The sequence below is a fragment of the Pteronotus mesoamericanus genome, unplaced genomic scaffold, assembly GCF_021234165.1.
Source record: "Pteronotus mesoamericanus isolate MK-2021 breed Mesoamerican mustached bat unplaced genomic scaffold, CSHL_Meso_final contig_101, whole genome shotgun sequence".
Lineage (NCBI taxonomy): Eukaryota > Metazoa > Chordata > Mammalia > Chiroptera > Mormoopidae > Pteronotus > Pteronotus mesoamericanus.
The window spans coordinates 21,993,508-22,002,487 of record NW_026555001.1 but is presented as its reverse complement, the minus strand read 5'-3'; positions in this window follow the sequence as shown (position 1 = coordinate 22,002,487).

The window sequence follows — 8,980 nt, the reverse complement described above, 5'->3', positions numbered from 1 at the left end:
AATTCATGTGGAAATTTACAGGACACAAAATAGGCAAAGCAGTCTTAAAAAAAGAAATAGGAGGACTCACCCTTCTTAATTCTGATTTCAAAACTTACTACAAAGTTACAGTTATGAAGAATGTGTTTTCTTGGCATAAAGATAGACATAAATATGAATCAGTGGGATAGAATTGAAGGTCCATAAATACCCTCGCGTTTATGTTCAATTGATTTTCAACCAGAGTGCCAAGACAACTTATGGGGAAACAGTAGTGTTTCAGCAAATGCTACTGGTACAGCTGGGTATCCACATATAAAAGAATGAAGTTTGATCCCTACCTGATAAAATATACAAAAATAACTCAAATGGATCAAAGACCTAAGTATGAGAGTTAAAACTGTAAAACTCTTAGATGAAAACATAGACATAAGTCTTTGTGACTTTGGATTAGAAAATGATTTCTTTAATATGGTACCAGAAGCTCAGACAGCAAGAAAAAATGACTTAAACTAAAAACTTTGTTTGTCAGAGGACACCATCAAAAAAATGAAAAAAACAGCCCATAAAATAGGAGAAAATGTTTGCAAATCATAAAGAACTCTTAAAACTCAATAAGACTACTCAAAAGTCAGTAAAATATCTGAATAGACATTTCTCCAAAGAAAATATACAAATGTCCAATAAACATGAAAAAATGTCATCATTAATTATCAGAAAATTGCAAACCAAAACCACTATAAGATACCATTTCACACCTAATAGGATGGCTAGAATAAAAAAGAAACAAAAGGATAATTAGTATAGGTGAAATGTGGAGGAATTGGCATCCTCATAAACTGAGACTTGAAATATAAAAAGGGGGAACCACTTTGGAAAAAGTCCAGTGGTTCCTCAAATGGTTAAACATAGTTACCACATAATGCATCAAATCCATTCCCAGGTATACACCCAAGAAAAATGAAGACATGTCCACACACAAAAATTTGTACACAGTTGTAAATAGCAGCAGCATTTCTAATAGTCAAAAGTGGAAACAAGCCAAATGTCCATCAACTGATGAGTGGATAAACAAAATGTACTCTCTCCTTGCAATTGGCAATAAAAAGAAATGAAGTACTGATAAACATTACAACATGCTAAGTTACAGAAGCCAGTCCCAAAAGACCACATGTATAATTCACCTTATATGAAATGCTCCAAATAAGCAAATCTATATAGAAATAGAAAGTAGACACGTGGTTGCCAAGGGCTGGGGGAAATGGAGAGGAAATAGAAGGGAAATGACTGCTAATGGGGTGGATTTTGGTATCAGTGGGTGGATGATAAAAATGTTCTAAAATTGATTGCAGGGATGGTTGCAAAACAATATACAAAAACCTTTGAATTGTGCAATGTAAATAAGTAAATTCTATGCCTTGTGAATTATATCACAATAAAGCTGGTTTAAAAACAAAAACTTGTAGAGAATTTTGCCTGTCCAAACTTTTTTTAACACCTAAAATGTGTAAAGCCTAACATCACTCCTACATATGCACTGCCATCACCATTTTATAGATTAGAAAACAAGTCCGGAGGAGTTATTTTCCTGATACTGGAAATGAAATTTTTGGTTTATTAATTTAGTGGTTATTATATTATGCCATGCTGTGAAATTATATTCAAATTTGGAATACTTTTCAATTTTTGTGCTTTACAAGCAAGGTGTAATTTTACTTATTTCCTTTTTTCACTAAGGTACATAAAGAGCTTTGAAGTAAGTTTCACTTTGTTTTAGAAAAATGTCATGTTTGCAGAGCACTTGCTTTGTATAAAATCCTTCTGCACAAAAAGAATAAATGAAGACAGTCAACTAACTACTCAAGGCACCCACCTATCTTAATTGACCTGATGTTTTAAAATCAGTGATTATTTGCACATGTGATATTTATCTTTTAAGATAATAGTTGTATGTGGTTAATTAAAAGGGTGAAATAGTACAAAAATTAGAGAGTGAAAAAGTCAATTTCTTTTCTATTCTTAATGCCTGGACTCCAATTCTGGCATCTAAGAGCCAAGCACAGTTTCTAATCTCTTGTATTCAATAGATCCTTCCAGAGGCATTCTGTACCAGTATATTAATGTATCTGAGAAAGTAGTCCATATCAGTAAGTAGGTCTGTCACGCTCATTAAGGATATCAATGTCCCTGCATGTTTGTTTCCATAGAGATAGCTCTAAGTGTGATGTTTGGTTTGAACTGTTGGTAAATTACATTAGTTGAAGCATTTTTGATTCTCTGAGACCAACTAAACTATTGAAACTCAGATATGTTTTTAAAATGTGTAATTTTTTAAGATACTGCCACACTTTTTTTTTCTAGAGGGGCAGAACCATTTTGTGTTCCTGCAAGCAATATATTGGTTTCAGTTATGTTGAAATATCACCAAAACATAGTATTGCCAACTTTTTCATTTAGCCATTCTAGTAGTTCCATAAATAAAGCCACATCTCCCTGTGGCTTTATTTGCATTTTCTCGATAACTGGTGACATTGAGTATGTTACATGCATATTAGCCATCAATATGCCTTTTGTGAAATTCCCAATTTTATTTCTTTTTTGGCCAGTTTTTCATTTGGGTTGTTTGTCTTCTTGTTACAAAATTGTAAGTGCTCTTTATTTTTTTCTAGATACCAGCCCTTTGTCAGATAAGTGTTTTGCAAGTATTTTTCCCTAAGGCTCATCTTTTCATTTTACCTATCTTTCAAAGAGCTTTTTTGTTTTTAGCTTTTAAGTCTATTAATTTTTGTTTGCAGTGGCCTATTTAAGATATTTTTGTCTAACCCAATGTCCCAACTATCTTTTTCTATGTTTTCTTCTACAGGTTTAATGGTTTTTTACCTCTATTTGAGTCTGTGATTCATTTCAAGTTGATTTTTGCATATGATATAAGGATTTAAGAACATTTTTTTTCCTATGCAGATATCCACAATTTGTTGAAAAGACATATCTTTTCCCTCACTGAGTGGCCTTGGCTCCTTCATTGAAAATCAATTGACCGAGTAAGTGTGGGTCTGTTGCTGAACACTGTTCCTTCTGTTAAGCTATATGTCTATTCATTTCTACACTGTCTTGATTACTAGAGCTTTATAGTAAGTCTTGATATCAAGTAGTTTATCTTTGTTCATTGCCCATATTTTTCTGTGAAGTTCACCAAGGTGCCGTTGTGTTGCTAAGACTAATAAACAATGTACAACCTTAAATTTACCTTTCCATGGAATTTGAAACTGCTTTCCAAGTCAATACTGCTCCTTAGTTTATCTCCTACCTCCTTGGCTATAATTTTATACTCCTCATAGACTTAACTATTCATACTCCTTAAATACTTTTGTTCCTCCAGTTCTCTCCTCATGCTCTATTCACTATTTCTACATATTTTTCTACTGTCATGACTCAGATGTGGATCTTTAGCCAAGATCTGTTTATTAAACTAATTCCTGACATCAGTGGAGATTAAAAGTATAATAATACAGGTGGTAGAAACTGAGTTGCCGGATACAGCTAACCCAAGAAGTACTTCCCAGCCTGGCTCTAACTGGTTCCCAGTTCTAAGTGAAGTCATTGGGTCATGCACATTCATTCATCCAAGAGATATTTACTTAGGGTCAGCTGAATAAGTATGCACATCAAATGCCAAGGGCCACCAGGAAACAACAAGAAACCTGATTCTTATTTTCAGGGAATTGACAAGAACAAAATTAGGAAATATGGCATATTTACATACAAGAATAAATTATATTGGCTAGCACAGAATTACTAAATGAATGGAATAGGCAATCAATACTACCTGAGTCTTTCAGAGCAGGGAACATTCTTGTGGCAAACAGATTTGACTGGGCTTTGAAGTACAGGCGATAATGAGGCAGAATTATAGCAGCATTACGAACAGGACATTTCAGTGGATGATTTTGAAGTGATGACATAGAATAGGACTGGCATGCTTAGGGAATGGTGAAAATCCAAATAAGTTATGGAGCCTTACTTGGAACTCTGGCCTCCAGGGAACAAATTGCTGTGCAGGCAAGGAATGGCCAGAGATTGAGAAGTAATAAGGAATCAAGCAGAAAGCAGGGTAGGGTATCTTTAGGCAAAGGGAAAAAGAAATAGGACAAAGTGTAGCAAAGAAGCTGACCAGGATGCTAAAGGGCTCTGACCATATAAGCTACATATAGAGGTTTATATGTTAGTTCATCGATTCACACACATAGCACCTAACGTGCACCCAACCTGATCATAAAGGAGGAAGGAGGAAGACATTTAAAATTGCTGGGCAAGGGAGGAAAAGTAACGTTACTTGAGCACTTACTCCATGCAAACTAGGTTCTTTACAAGCTTTTTATCCTTGCAACAACTCTATAAGGATGATATTGCAATATTTCTAATAGAAGGAAAAATAATCCTTATTAAAACATTCCTCTAGGGATCTGCTAATCCTGAATGTTCACTATCGGTACCACAATCTTGGCTATGATAGTTTAGGACCATCCAGGCTTGGCAAATAAATACTTACAAAATCTAAAGGTGTTTGTCCTGGCAGCTGTGGCTCAGTGGGTTGGGCACTGGCCTGTGAACCAAAGGTCACCAGTTCAGTTCCCAGTCAGGGCACATGCCTGGGTTGTGGGCCAGGTCCCAGGTTTGGGGCGTGTGAAAGGCAACCGATCGATGTTTCCCTTGCACATCAATGTTTCTCTCCCTCTCTTTCTCTCTTCCCTCTCTCTCTCTAAAAAACAAAGTCTTAAAAAAAACTTCTAGAGGTGTTCTTGGGATTTTATGAGATGAAAACGAGGTGCTTATTCAAATATAATTGGTAATGAGTATGTGACTCAGTCACCTAACATACTTACCGAACAACTACTTTGGGAAAGACTCCTAGTTTTTCTGTGTATAACAGCCAGCTGGAGGTCCATGGAATTTTAAATAATTTTTTTAGACCACCCAGCTGGAAAAAGTTTACTCAGTGGCTACAACTCAGGTCTCCTAATTCCTTTAGTGAAGGAACTTCCCTATATTTATGTCTCCATGCTTCATTTAGTTCTTCACTCAAATGTCAGACCAGAGAGTCTTTCCTGACCTTACCTAAAATAACTCCCCATTATTCACTACTGTTCCTTACCCTGCGATATCTATATTTTTCTTTACACTTAGCAGTATGTGATAAATTGTGTATATTTCTTGCATTTTTTTCATTGTTTCTTTCCCAAACTAGATGCAAACTCTGCAGGCAGGGACACATCCTTTTTGTTCACGGAAGACTGTAACAGTGTTCAGCACTATAACTTATAAATGCATGAATAACCACCCCCACTGACAACCTCCCCACTGTGGAACCTGCACCAGCAGAGGCTACACATTGCTTGCAAATGTGGTCCCAGGACTCCAGCGTGGCCCACGAGGCTGGGGAATCCTGGCCCTAAAACATCTCTCCAGCTTCCTTTTCAGAGTCACAGCCATGAGCTTTGGCTCTAGCTACCTAAGGTCACTTGTGGGATCCTGAACAGATGTTTATGCCTTTGTTCATAACTTTCTGCCTGAAATGCCTGCTCCTCCCTTGTTAGCTGGGCAAACTCCTCTTCCTCTGTCAAGGACCAACTCAAATGTCCTAAGTTCTCTCTGATTCCAAGCAGAATTAGTTGTTCCCTTTTGTGCTCCCAAAGGAACTGTGCATACCTCCATGGTAGTAACTTGTCACATTTCATTCATACATTCAAAATACTAGTTGAGTACCTACTACGTGGCAGGTACAATATTCTTTTTTAAAAAATGCATGTGCTCTTTAAGATAAGACTGAGGACTCTGAACACAGGGATTGAATCTGACTTATTTTTTTTTTACTCCCCCAGGGCTTTGCACAGAGTTTAATTCTCTGCTTCACCAACTTTTATTTCTCCATCAAGACTTGGCATAAACATGGTCTTCTGTAGGACAGCTTTACATAGCTTCTCACAGATCCCTGCTCTTCCCTATAGTCCTCTAAAATATCTGTAAATATCTGTAAACAGTTTTGTCTTGACTGATCTGCATTTTGTCTCAGGTGCCAGGCTATGAGCACCTTGTGTTACTGAGTACGTAGTCCCGAGAAAAGGGGCTCCCACACAAAGCCTTCAGTGAATGGGAGCCAGCTACCTGGCGGTAAGTTTGGGGTCTTAGCTCTTTCATTTTCCGTGGAGAAAGATCAAATCCAGTTGGACGGTTCCCTCCATCAGCTTGATCACTAGGCCCCTTCTGTCATTTGAAGATGCCATGGTGAGATGCCTTGCTTTCTGAAGGTGGAGGGGCTAAATCAACTGCTGACCTTTCCTAGTGTGCCGGTAGCACTTAGGTTAAAACAGCTTAAATCATATCACTGAAGGCAGGCTCCTTTCATCTGCAGATTAACGTGGCAACAGTTTCTCACCTTCTTAGCCAGGAAAACCTTTTATCTTGCATTAGCCCCGTAAAGGACTTGCCACATTGCCTTTAAAATGATATGCTGCAGAGCCAGCCCGGCAATAGTCCAGAAACGTGAGACCCTTCTGATGATTGCCAGAATGGATCATTTATTTGTCCCCAGGCCAGATAAATTCAATAAATTGACTGGGGAGGGGAGGGTCATCAGCAAAGTAGGCTGAGTCTTCTGTGGTGAGAATGACTGAATATTTTGCTAAAGTTGGGGGAAAAAAATTGTAAGCACCCAAAGGGATTAAGTGTCTGAGTGTCCCAGCATTATTCTTTGCCAAAATGCAAATAAGAAAGTGTTGACCTCCCCCAAATGGCAAAATCTGCCTGTGTATTTAGAATTCTCTGATCAAAAACCCAATGAAAGAATTCTACACTGTTTGCATCATCATAACTTAAATCTCTTCATCTACCACTCAACAGGTGCCTGCCTTTGCGCTGTGAGTGAGGTCTGAAAGTGCTATCCTTTGAATCTGAAAATGAGAACGAGAGAGTTATTCAACATCCATGTGAAGGTAGATGACAGATTCTTTGCCTTTTTGTGTTGTTTGAAAACAGCACTGGTTGCAGTAACTGCTCCAAAGTAATTATTATTGCTAAAATCATTTACATTTTTATTAAACTGAACATGCCAACTCTGTGAATGGTAGCTGCGGGGAGGCTTAGTTTACAGAGTTGTCCAAACAGACGTCTCTAGCCCAGGCCCTGTGAATACTGCATGACTTCACAGCTGGGAGACTTCTATGGTGGGCGACAAGGGACTCCGTACAACCAGGTCTACATCCTGTGAAATGGACCAAGGGATATGTTCTTTAACTTGGGAGGCAAGGGTCCTGAGTGGTTGTCCGAGTTCTGGCAGAGACTGGCTACCTTGGGCCAGCGTGCCCAACTTCTTTGTGCTTCTCCTCACGGGCAGGCGGGCATGATACCTCCTCCTCCCCTCGCTCTCGTTTACGTGGTGAGGATGAACAGGCTTTGGAGAGACCTACATTAATGTATACATTTAGCATTACTGATTGTGCTCTTCCAAATCCATTGATGAACCACAAGGGATGTCTTTAAAACATATTATAGCCTGTATAATTTTTTTTAGAAGGTAATTGTCTCTAGTTTAATATGAAGAGAGACAGAGCATATTGGACAGTGAAGAGTTTAAGTAGGTTCGGTTTGGAAAGTCTGTCGTGCAAAACATTAATGAATCTTAGGAGAAGAGGACACATTGAATGTCTACTCTCATATCCACCCACTTCCCTAATTTTTCACATTCCTCACATTTGCTCACAGAAATTTGAAAGGCAGGTCCTTTAAGTCCCTATTTATTATATGAGGTTAAGAGAAGCTAAGGAACTTATCCAAGCTCAACACACCTAGTAAACAGCAGGGCCAGGATTTGAAGCTAGAGCTAGCAGTCTCGATCTACAGCTTCTTTGGCAAAAATTAAGGCTCCTGTGTATTCCACATCTAAGTTTATGGTGCTTTTATTTTTGTATAATTTTTTTAATCCTCATCTAAGGACATGCTTATTGATTTTAGAGAAAGGGAAGAAAAAGGAGAAAGAGAGGGAAAGAATCGATGTGAGTGAGAAACATCGATTGGTTGCCTTTCGTGGGTGCTCTGACCAGGGACCAAACCCACAACCTTTTGGTTTGCAGGATGATGCCCAACCCATTGAGCCACACCGAAGTTTATGGCAGTTGTAAAGAAACCACTTGTCAGAGTGATGCAGTGACCTCTACTACTCTGATTTCTGGAAGACTGGCCACTAAATCAGAGTAGTTCAGATCCCCAGAAAAGCCTTATCGTGAACATTAAAGAAATGATCACAAAAGTTACTTTGGAAGGTTGGGTGTGTGAGGAACGAGTTGGAGGCGAGGTACAGCCAGAGCACCAAACCTGCCAGGAGTTTCATCCGCTTTCTGCAAAGCTCACCACCAGGGCCAGATGCCCCCAGCATGTGCTCACTGCGAGTTCTCAGGGGAGCATCAGTTAGGGGTGTCTTCTTTCTCACATTCATTTCTGACTTGAATCACCTTTGTACACTGTCCACAAGGGGCCAGGCCCCATTATAATCAGTTAAGTTCATTTTTTACTAATCTCGAAAGCAACGTGGAGAAGTAAAGCAACATGCTTGCGGCCACACCATTTGATACACATGCCCCCTCCCAGTGGTATTGCTACCACCAAAGGACAAGTGCCATCATCTCTCAAAGGAACTACTAAAACACCTTCTAATCTCCCTTCTTCAAAGAAGTCATGCTCTTCATAGTGCGCACATAAGCCAGATAAATCCATAGATAATGCAAACCACATTCTGACACCGCCAACTCCCTCCCTCACTCGCTCCCTGTGGAAGCTTCCATCGTACTCACTGCGAATTCCAAAGGCCCAGACAGACTCTATCAGTCCCCCGTGGCTGAGCCCTGCCTGTCGCCCTCACCTCATCTCCGGGCTCTACCCGCTTGCTCCCCTGGCTCCAGTAGTGCTGGCTTTACTTCATGTCCTTGGGCACACCAAGCTTATTTGTGTC